Source organism: Camelus dromedarius, chromosome 17 (genome assembly GCF_036321535.1).
Source record: "Camelus dromedarius isolate mCamDro1 chromosome 17, mCamDro1.pat, whole genome shotgun sequence".
Taxonomy (NCBI): domain Eukaryota; kingdom Metazoa; phylum Chordata; class Mammalia; order Artiodactyla; family Camelidae; genus Camelus; species Camelus dromedarius.
In genome coordinates, this window is record NC_087452.1 from 15,616,187 (window position 1) to 15,627,720 (window position 11,534).

The 11,534-nt window shown below is 48.2% G+C and overlaps 1 long non-coding RNA gene across 1 annotated transcript in view; it reads left to right on the plus strand.

Moving 5' to 3' along the window:
- LOC135323337 (uncharacterized) overlaps positions 1-10,797 on the plus strand; it is a 119,770-nt gene extending 108,973 nt beyond the window's left edge. The window contains exons 4-5 of the long non-coding RNA XR_010384799.1: positions 3,997-4,077; positions 10,359-10,797. This is a non-coding gene — a long non-coding RNA (uncharacterized LOC135323337). The remainder of the gene's footprint in view (positions 1-3,996; positions 4,078-10,358) is intronic.
- The last annotated feature ends 737 nt before the right edge of the window (positions 10,798-11,534 follow it).

An 11,534-nucleotide genomic window follows, 5' to 3' on the forward strand; every position in this document is an offset into this window, starting at 1 on the left:
AGTGAGGGCTTCATCCTGAGGGGCACAGGAGGTCTGGGCTGGGATGCCTCCAGGAACAGATGTGCGCTGTTGGAGGCTCCCCGAGCCTGCTGTGCGGAGAGGCTGGAGGTGGGGGATGGCCTGAGGCCAAAGGTCAGCTAGGGGCTGTGCTGGCCTAGGTAGACAGATGCAAGGCCCACAGGACCCGGAGACAGAATGTTTGCAGATGAGACAGAGGAGAAGCTTTGAGGTGGCCTTTGAGCCTGGAACAGCCGTTGGGCTGGGCTGCCCAGAGCCGGGCCAGTGAAGGGCGGGGTGGAGCCCACCTCCCACTGCTGCCTTTCCCACCACCACCAGCCCACCAGGCACCATTCAGAAACCAGCATGGAGCCCACACGGATGGCTTTTTCAGGCTTCTTATTAAAAAGTGCTGGTTTCCCCCCTCATCCAAATTATAGCAAAGCAATAAAAGCTTGACAGAAAGAAAAGGATTCATTCCACACCACGTTGGGAAAAAACAACTCAGAACAATAGGTTTGCAATCCTCAAAGCTGCATCTCCTGTCTCTTTCTTTTCCCCGTAACAACAGCTGCAACTCCCAAATCCCCAAATCCTCAGGTTTGATGTCTGCAGCTCGTGCCATACACTTATCTCTGTCTTTGTTTTCTGATGGACGGAGGGACACTGTGACCAAAGAGCGATGTGTTTGATGCTGAAATCACACAACATTCTGCTGACATCAGTTAAATGACGAATCTTGTACTAATATTTCAACTGGCGTTTAGAAGGGAATGGAACCAGCTTTGGTTTTGTCTCTATTTCCATGTGATTGGGGGCAACATTTGGGAGTACCAGAGGTTGCCGGGCAGGCAAGGAGGTGGTGTGATGTCTAGAGGTGGACCCCGGGCCCCTGTCCTCCCCCTGGGGTGCATCAGGGCCCTTACAGGTGTCACACCACTCAGAAGAGCCGGGTCCTGAGAACCAAGGCAGAATGCTCCCTTCTGCAGCAGCTGCTTCAGGAGCAAATTCAGTTCTTGGAAGGACATTCCTCTGGGTCATTTCACAGGCAGGGTTAGTGCTCTGGGCACAGTGGGGTAGTGGGAGGGGAGAAGGGAGCCTTCTCTAACTACATGCGAGTGATGGGGCCATTCCACGTCTCTGCCATTGGACTTCAGTGCTTCATCACTCATCTGCAGCAGTAGGATTTTGATTAGATTTTTCTTTAAAAAAAAATCAATTGCTGGAGAACCTACAATTCTTGTTTCCTCTACGGGTGCCCCATGTCGAGAATTGTGACCAACACGTGGTAGGTGCTTAGTAAACATTTGAGGAGTAGCTGAATGGATGGTTGTAATTCCCCTACTCTTGTCAATTCCTATATCCTGGCTTTCTGTTTCCCCCACTTGTTTTCATTCCCTTGTGGTTGCAGGGGTTGTATGTGTCTTAATACATGTGAATAATTCCCCAGAGCCTAACGCAGGACCTGGCCCCTGGTGGACACTAGGTAGGAATTGGGTGGATGAGTGAATGGATGGATGACGGAGGAGGGGGAGCCAGGCTGACCATGGCCGAGCCCAGTCCACTGCCGAGCCTCTGGGAGCCTTTCTCGGGCGGCCCCAGCTCTCCCCGCCAACACCCATGGGAGTAGCTCCCAGCCTGTGACTGCACTGGTGTAGAAATCCCCCAGCTCTCTTCCGGGATGTTCTACACGACTCCAGAGTTCCCTGGTGGGATGAAGCTCCCTTTAAGCTGGCCAGGAAGTGTTCTCTGTATTGGCATCGTCCCCTGGTCTCACTTCCCCAGTGGTGTTTCCCAGGATCACACCCCAAATAAACGATTACACTTGATCTTTATCTCAGGGTCTGTTTCTGGGGAAACCCAAACTATGACAGATGGATATCTTGCCTCCCCGTGATGATAACCTCACTGGGAGAGAGAGTGTACTTCCCCTTGCAACGTATTATTTAGAAAAATTTCAAACCAAAGAGACATTGAAAGAATATATACCCTTTCAGCCAGTTTCACCAATCTATATCATTTTCCCACAATTGCTTTATCTCTTCTTCTCCCTCTCTCTCAAATCTCTCTTAATATATATACATTTGCATTTTTATTTATATTATAATTATAAAATATATATATAATCTAATGTATATTACTTAACTATATTTTTTGCTTTATTATATTTTATAATCTATTCAGGACAAATAGGTGTATATTTAGACCCTTCAGTAGGAGACATTTATAAGGCAAACATGCATTTCTCTTAGAAAGCTCTGATACATTTTATGTGAATATGTATTTACATATGTATTTTTTTACTGACGCATCTGAAAGTAAGTTGCAGACTTGATGAAATGTCACCTCACATCCTTCAGCACGTGTCTGCCAGAATAAGGGATCCTCTCCTACGTAACCAGCAATTCCATGATCACACTCCGGGAAGTAACACTGATACAATGCTATCTACTCTACAGTCTAGACTCACATTTCCCCAGTTGCCCCAGTAATGTCCTCTATAGGTGTAGGACAGTGTGTCTTTGCACCCTCCTGCTGGTCCCTGCCCACAGTGCCCTGTGGACACAGTGAATAGCCATTAAATTCATGCCGAATGAACACAATGGAATAGACTCCTTAGGACTAGGAGGTGAGGAAGTTTCCATCATGTGCTTCTAGCAGAGGGATAAGTATTGTGACCAGAGTACGGGGCGCTGGAGGGCTCCCGGGTAAAACAGCTGAAGGTGCACAGCTGCCCCCCCCCCCGCGCCCCCTATCCTTCAGACCCCTTTCCCTGAGAGCCCTGCAGTGGAGCAGGAGGGTGGACTCCTCCCTCTGGGTCCACCAAGTGTGCCCCTGTCAGTCTAGTTCTTAAGTTTTGTCTTAATTGGAAGGAAAAGAAAGTGTAACCCCAAATCCAGGTCTGGGAAATCCAGTGACTATCCCTGGTGTCCAGGACCAGCTGCAGAAGTTGCGGGGCCCAGTACAAAATGAAAATGTAGGCCCCTTGTTCAAAAATCACTGTGCATGTCAGACAGCAACAACAGAGCATTAAACCAAGCGCAGGCACTCTTGAGCTTGAAGGTTTACACCAAAAGTAGTGAATATTGACCAAAGGCTTGAACATCTTGTGGAATTAAACCCAAATGGCTTAATTCAGCGCCCAGCTGGGCGGCCATGACTGTCCCCGTAGCATCCACAGTTCTCATAAAAGCATCAGCCGTTGTCACACACTCCCTCTGCCGCCTCATGGCACACACAGGCCTGACACGTATTTCCCACCGTTAACCTTGCTCGTTTTCATACCTATCAGACAAAAACTCTCCTAGATATTGTCACCCGCCTCTGCTGTTAGTGCTGGTTTGGTGTAAGACCATTCCTCTTCCCCAGTCTTCAGGGCAAGCTGCATCCTGTCCCCTGCCGTGATGCCCCACTCTCAGCTGCACGCTGCATGGAACATCGCAGAAGCAGCACCTGCAGTATTGGGGGAAGACAAGGTTCTCTGCCCCCACCCCACTCTCTTCTTCTCCACACGGATACAGTTCCCAGAAGAGCAGAGCAGGGCGGGGGGTGGTGTGGAGACCTTGGCAGGACTGGGAACGGAGGGCGGTGGGAGGTGGGGAGCCAGGGAGACCAGAGCACTAGGAGGTTCCCAGTGCCAAAGGATGACTTGCTGGGAAAAATAAATAACATTTTGCTCTTCCTCTGACTCTACATGGACACAGCTAAGTAAGACTTCCTTTCTTGTTACAGCCTTTATTAACCCCACCCCTACCCCAGGCTTATGGGTGTAACTAAGAGGATGAAGCAGAGACCCTTGGTGGTAGCCAAAATAAACATGATGGCCAAATCGGAGTCTGACAGCAAACCTGTGGAGGGTTGGTGGCCTCACGGAGGTGTAACCATGAGTTCACGTAGCTCCTGTTCTCCTCAGGGAGAGATCCAGAGCAGAGATTTCAACAAAAGTCAGAAAAAAGTAAACATGGCCAATGGGAGTAACTCGAAAATTCTTGTCAACAGGAAACATTTCCTTTTTGGTCTGTCGGATCCAGACACTGTCAGAAGCAGCGAGTGGAGCCCTCGTTCTTCTTTTCATGGGAGGTAATAAAAATAGCCCTTCTTCGGGTGTAAAATCACTCCTCCTCTCTGCATTAGCACCACTATTCAGAGCAGCAATCAGGGCCAAGCTGGGATTTTGCAGGGATGTGTTGTGGTTGTTGCCTCTTGCCAGGAGATTTTTGATGTGTTGTCCTTCTCCCCAAGACTGGAAGGAATTTGTGTCTGGAACAGAGAAGAGGAGGCCTTCAGGGGTTTGCAGAAGAGGCCTGGGGATAAACAGATGTTATCACTGGATCCACAGAAAGACCTTATCAGGCCCAGAGTCTTTTCCTTTGGAGCCTCTGTCTTACCAGTGTTGTTTTCTGGCCACTGGCGGAGTTGTTTGCCTCTGAAAGCCAGTGCACTGTAGGAAAGGTGGGTAGTTAGGCCCAGAGGAGCGAGGAAGCAGATACGTTCAGAGCTGACGAGTGAGTGAGCGCACGGTGACCACACGAGAGGCTTGACAAGCTCAGAGCCCCGGCAGGAAGCTAGTCCCTCCTAAGGAAGGAGAGTCACACTCACCATCGAATTCCGACTCTGAGAGACCAGACAGCCCTGGGAAGACCCGGGGGTACCAAGGACCAGGGTGTGAGCAGAAGGGAAGGGGGCAGAAGAGCAGGAGGCAGGGATGTCACTCAAAGTTACCCAATGCCCAGGCTTTAGCTCGAGGACTCCCACAAGTGTCCTCGCCCCATTCATCAGGGTCAGCGTGCTTCTCAAGCACAGAGCCCCCAGCATAAGGGCTGAAAATGCCATCATCAGTAACCTTGGGCCAGTCGCATTCTCTTTTTCTAGGATGTAGCTAAGGGCACTGCCTACTGACCCTCGTAGGAAGTTCTTGCTTCATTCTAACCCATTTCCCTTGGCTTAATAATTAGCATAATTCCAAAAGGGCCAGGGCTGGAGAGAAAGGAGGTTTGACACTTCCTGGAGAGGCTGCCCTCTTTCCCCTGACTCCCCGACCTGGGGAAACCGATGTGCAGGACTTGGCGTGCCTGGAGTCACACAGTCAGGACTGGCGGGGCCAGGCCAGCACTGCATTTCTGAATTCCCCATCCAGAAACGCTCCACCATGGTAAATACAACAGCTTCTGTGCTTGGGCACCTCCTCAGACACCAGACACGACTCAGGGTTTATCAGAAAGAGCAGCTCATTTATTCAATGAAACAATCTTCCATTTCAAAGTTGAGGGACTGAAGCTCTCAGAGTTAACTAACCCCCAGGGCCACAGAGCCGCAGGGACAAGTGGCCAGAACCCGGGTGGGGTCTGTTTTGCTGACTCCACTGTTCCCAGAGGCTCCTGTCCATCCACTCCACACCCCCTAGGCAAGCTCCCTGCAGGAGAGGCTGGGTCTGTGTTTCTTGATCTGGGTGGTAGGTACAGGGATATTTATCTTGTTATCGCTCTTTAAACTGTACAAATTCACTTCCCCCACATGTACACTTGCGCGCGCGCGCGCACACGCGCACACACGCACACACAAGCTTTGTGTACATCAAATATTGCGCACCTGTAACTTAAAAACAAATAGAAAAGAATAGAGGGGGAATCTGGCAGTGTTTGAATACCACCCTGGGGTGGTCTCAAGGCAGGACGAAGAGGGCTTGGGCTTGACATTAAAGCAGAAAAAAAATCCAGCGTTTAGCCCAGGAGCCGAGCCCCAGGGTCAGCATCTTGACTCAGGACCAGACGAACTAGCAGGGCCTGAGGGGGCAGGGTGGGTGGGGCCTAACATTGACTGACACTTCTAGAACTGGGCCGTGAAATAAACCATCAGTCTTTTGCTTCACTGGTTCTGAGTTAGCCCATGTGGGTTAGCTGCTTCTCTTTCACCGGTTTCTCAAAACATCAGAAGAAACTGTCTATGATTATATTAACGGTAGGGTCATTTATGAGCATGAAAATTCGGAAACCACCCAAAAGTCCGTCATTGTGGGCAATTTATGAATGCATGGTGCCTCCGTGGGAGAGATGGCCACTAAGAGCCAGTGAACAGCCAGGACGTGGTGATCACAGCGAGGACCTGAGCTATACAGCCCTCGTCCTCTGTTGAGGGCGTTCTCTGTGCTGGGCATGGGCCCCCATTCTGGTCATTCGTTCACTCACAGTGCACCCCCATTGTACAGATGAGGAAGCGAGGTTTAGAGACATGGACGTGGAAGGACGTTCATGACATCTGAAATTTTAAAAGCAGCTTATAATGCAGTGTGTGCAGCATAATTTCAGTTTTACACACAAGGTCCAGTAGTGACAGATTGGTGCTTTAGGTTACTTCACATGTGAGTCCAGATGATGGACAGCTCTGTGGCCATTGCAGATAATACAGTAGATTTCTAACAGCTGACGTGGGACGAGTTCATGCCACAGTAAATTAAAAAAAAAAGAAAAAGATAAGACTGTATTTGCAATAGGATTCCATTTTGTAAATGTTGTGTTTGTGCATGTATGTATAATGGGTGATTTTAAACTAAGGGTGATTTTGCCCCTCAGGGGACATTTGGCAAAGCCAACAAACATATTTGGTTGTCACAAATGTAGAGGCCAGGGACGCTGCTAAACATCTTACAATGCACAAGACAGCCCCACAACAAAGAATCATCCTACCCAAAGTATCAACAGTTTAATATATGCAGTTCACCCTTGAATAACATGTTTGAACTTCGAAAATCCACTTACACGAGGGTTCATCTATACATGGATTTTTTGGGTCATAAGTACAGTACCTGTACTTTCATTTTCAGATCTTTAAATGAACTGAGTGTGGAGAAAAGTTTATGTTCGATTAGAGGTCACCATATGTGGAATCAAAGGAACTGGGGTTTGAGTTCTGATTCTGTCCAAACTGTTTCAACTGTCTGCCCTTGGGTGAGTCATTTATCAATTCCTTTGTTTCTGAGACAGAGATACCAGTATGAGGATTTTCACCTGCATAGGAGGTCAGCGTCCCTAACCCCTGTGTTGTTCAAGGGTCAACTGTACACACACACACGCACACACACACACAGAGAACGCAAGCGTTGAGAAGGAATATTTCAAGATGGTAACATTCATTATCTTTGGGTGAATTTTTCTCCATACTTCTGTTTTCTAACCTTTTTTTTTTTAAACAAAGAGCATGATTAAGTGTGGGGTGAGAGGTGGAGGAAATTACAGTTACAGTTGTCTTAGAAATGGTTTGTTTGGTTGAAGGAAAGTGGCAGAAGGGAAGAAGGTTTTGGAGAGAAGACCTTCCAGGGGTTCAAGCCAATGCCATGTCAAGCTGGGCCTCTTTGGGAACAGTTTCCCTGCTTCTGAAGCTTGGGTAAAAACCCAGCACGTGAAAACCACAAAACCCTGTGGGCAAATGTGTCTGAGGCCAGGCTTCTTGCCCGGGAAGCCACGCCCACCCCGAGGGCGGTCAGATCCCAGAGGGGCGGAGGTGAACTTGCAGGAGGCTTTGCCTCTGTGTAAATGATGGGGCTCTGACACCCTCACCTGCCCCTCATGCTGTATGGTGGCTCTGTGTGTTCTTTGCCCTTTTATGGACCAATAACGCTACAGACTCAGGCAGCAGTTTTGTAACCACCTGGGTCATGGCTCCTTATGGGAGAGAAAGAGAGAGACAATAGTGTCCCTGCTTAAAACAGAAAAGCTCCAGCCGCTGCTTAGCAACTCCCAGGGCCGAGGAGCAGACATAAACCATCCCATAAAAAGAGGGCAAGAGGGGCCCAGACAATGGCTGGAAACTCACAGGGGCTCCCGGCAAGTTTCCTGACAGCACGGATGAAGAACCAGACAGCGTTAGACAAAGGGCCACCTCCTGGGCCACCCCGTGAACCCTGCTCCTCATCAGGGGAGCATCGCCTCTGTGCCGAGTGGCCCAGTGTGTGACTCAGACCACAGGTTCCCAGGGCTGAGTGCCCACGGAGGTCCCATCCCCCTCCCACCCATCGTCCCCATTCATTTGCACAACACGTGACAGCTCTGCTCTGCTCCTCTCTGGGCATGCTAGACAAATCGCTTTCTTGTCAGGATTTTCTCAACAAGGCAGATTCCTGGACCTGTGGCTTTGAATCAGGGATGGCAAGTAGATTTCAAGTCTCAGGCCAACTCTGTATGACTGGAGGTGGCCGTCTGGAGTGCTGGGTTGGGAAGCTTCCTGGGACTCTGTCTGGGAGAGTGGGAAACAGATTGTGACACTCTGTTGGGAGTGTATGCATGGTGAGTTGGGCCCAGGTGCCCCTCCAGCCTCTGACCCATCTGTCCACATGTTTACTCTCAGTTCCTGAAATTTCCAACACTGCCGTTCCAGTTAGCATTTATGCCAATTCCAGTGGCATTATTTTTACAGATTACCAGCATCAGAATAACTTCGGGGACTTGTCAAATGCAGATTCCTGGACCCCAATAACCTGCATTAGAATATCCTGAGGGACTTATTCAAAAACGCCAATTTCTGGTCCCCAGCTCCCAATGTGGACTCTCGTGGAGGTGGACACAGGGATCTTTACTCTTAACAAGGAATCCCCAGATGATATTCACAGCAAAACCTGAGAATCATTAACCTAGAGATATAGTTCCTACCTAGACTGTCCCACCTAAAAAATCCCTAAAATCACTATTCTAGATCTGATTATGGTGGTTTTAAAGTATGTCTAATAAGCTTTAATATCCCTCCCTTCAAAAGATGGAGCCTAATTCCCCGCCCCTAAGTGTGAGCTGAATATAGAGACTCACTTACAGTGGACAGAATGTGGCAGATGTGAAAGTATGTGACATACAAGATTAGGATTTAGGAGCCATGGTTCTCTGCTCTGAGAGGAGCCAGCAGTGTTGTGAGGTCACTCAAGTGGCCCTACATGGAGAGGCCCATGGGGTGAGGAACTGAGGCCTCCTGTCAACAGCCACATGACTGAGCCATCAGGGGGCTCCCGTCCAGCCTTCAGAGGATGCAACCCCAGTTAGCATCTTGACTGCCACCTCCTGAGAGACCCGAACCAGAAGCTCTCTGCTAAGCAGCTCCCAAGTTCCTGACCCACAGAAACTGTGAGATAACAAGTATTTGTTGTTGGAAACTTCTAAATTGAGGGGTTATTTGTTATGCAGCAATAGATAACCAATGCGTAAGTAAAAAGACCGTTTCCGTTGATTTCTCACAGAGCTGCACCATTAGGCCAGTAAGCCACTCCTGGCTGAGTGAACTTCACTTCTCCAAGAGGAAGCCTTTATTTCCCTCCGGCCATTCCTCTGGGCAGAGTCAGAGGGACTCTGCAGTCAGGTTGTCCCCAGCCCACCTAAGACCAAGCCAGGCTGTGGTCCCTCCAGGAGGCCTGTGCTGTTTGCCCAGAGGAGCTTTGATTGACATCCCACCTGTGTAGATACACTGTGTGTCCCGCCTCCCATTGTGGGTGCAAAGCCCTTAACAAAGCTCACAGAGCCTGAACATTCAGCCCCACTCTCACCCCCAGCATGTCGCCTCTCTTCCCACGTGGACTTCCCCAGTCCCTCCAGCACCCCAAACGTCCATGTCAGTATGTCTCTGCTCACTCTCCCCTCCGCCTCGAACACCCTTCCTTGCCCTCATATCACCTCCTCCGGAGCCTTCCCTGCTACCCTGAGTCCCTTCTACACGGTCCCAGGGCTTCTCCTCTGCTCCACCAGCATCTTGTATGTACACCCCAAAAGTGATGTAAACTTTATTTTACAGTGTAAGTTTTGATTTGGGGGTCTGGGTAATAGTTGTTTTAAAGGAGAGTAGTTTGAGCACCCCAGTGCCTGCATATAGAATCTCTCTTTGTTTCTTTTCAAGCCTAACTCAGTGGTTCTCAATGTTAGTATGGGGTAATATATGCAATCTGAATTTACATACAACTCAATTTTACATACTATTGAAGAGCTTGGGATGATTTTGACTTCCTCGATTTGCATATTATGCACTTGCATTTGAATGTGATTTTAAGAGGGATTACACTGTATTAACTCATCTAGAATCACAGATTGCCAAATGCTAGAAAGAACCTTCAAGATATTTAGGCCTGTAGTTCTTACATTTTTTGATGTTACATACTCCTTTGATAAAAAATGAAAACTATGGATATCCTCATTAGAAAACTTTGGCCCCCTGAAATTCCTTTGTGAATTCCAGTTTCAAAATCCCTAACCTAATTTAAACCCATTTTATAGATGAGGCAAATGAGGAACAGAGACATTAAGCAAACTGGCCAAGATCTCACAGCCCTTGGCGGAAGAGCTGGGATTAAGACCCAGATCTCTTTACTGTTCTATCCCTGCTTCCCTCCCTAGGTCAGACTGCCTCCCGTAAGCATCTTGAATCTGTGCCAGTCTCATCTCTGCTTGGTGATGTCCAGGGAAGCAGAATCCTCACCTCACAACGCTGGCCTGCTTGACACTTCATCCAAATTTGGACAGTTGAGCAGTATCCTCAATTCTAGGGGCATTTCCTCTCTCAGAAGTTTCAAATAGCGGGAATCTCAGGCCTTCCCAGACCTCCTTCAAGGAAAAGGTTGGACCTGGAGGTTCTGACCACAAATGTAAGTTTCAGGTGAGGCTTGAGGCTGAGCTGAGATTGGCATGGTAGGCCACCTGGGATTCATGGTGAACAAATTCAAGACAAAATGGACATCAGTGGTAGATCAGAGAGCAAAGAAATTTGTGCTGTTATAAAGTAGGAAAATTGTCTCCAGAATGAACTTACTAGACTCAAAGCAGGTATTAAGGACACAGGGAGCTGGGCCTGGTTAGTATAGGGTAGTGAGAGGCTTGAGGAAAGAGATGACCAGGAGCCAAATAATTCTCTTAGGAAGCTAAATTATATACAAGTTGGATGTTACTGCTTTTTTGCACAGTGATCTTGGAAGTGACTGATTGGTATCTATTAGGAGAGTTTTGCTTTAAAACACACAAAAATACAAAGAAGACATTCAAAATTATCTTAAACCATAAAGAGAGTTTATTAGGCTTTTATAACTTAAAAGTCCAGAGGTAGGTTAAGCTTCAGGAACAGTTTAATCAAGGGCATTGCTCAGTTTCTCTGTCATTTTTCTCAGCTCTGCCTTTCTTTGGGTGTTGCCTTTGTCCTCAGACTGGCTTCATCATTGTAGCAAATTGGCTACAGCAGTCCCAGGCCTCATGCCTGTGTACTATAGTCTCAAGTATAAGAAAGAGATTTTCTTTCTCCAGTCACTTAACAAAAGTCTCAGTTATCCTTCTTCCATACCTTAGTCACTCAATCACCATGGCAGGGGAGATGAGATTACCCTGAAGGGTTGGGCCAATCACATCCATAAGCTGCCACAACACATGGCTGGGTGGATGGATGGTGGTTGAGGGAGGAGGCCACAGTGCTCATTCTGTGGACTTAAGGGAGCTATATGGCGCTGTCTACTAATAGAATTCTGACAACCTTATATTTGAGAATGTCAGAAATACTCAAAAGTCTTCGTATTTCCAGAGATTCCT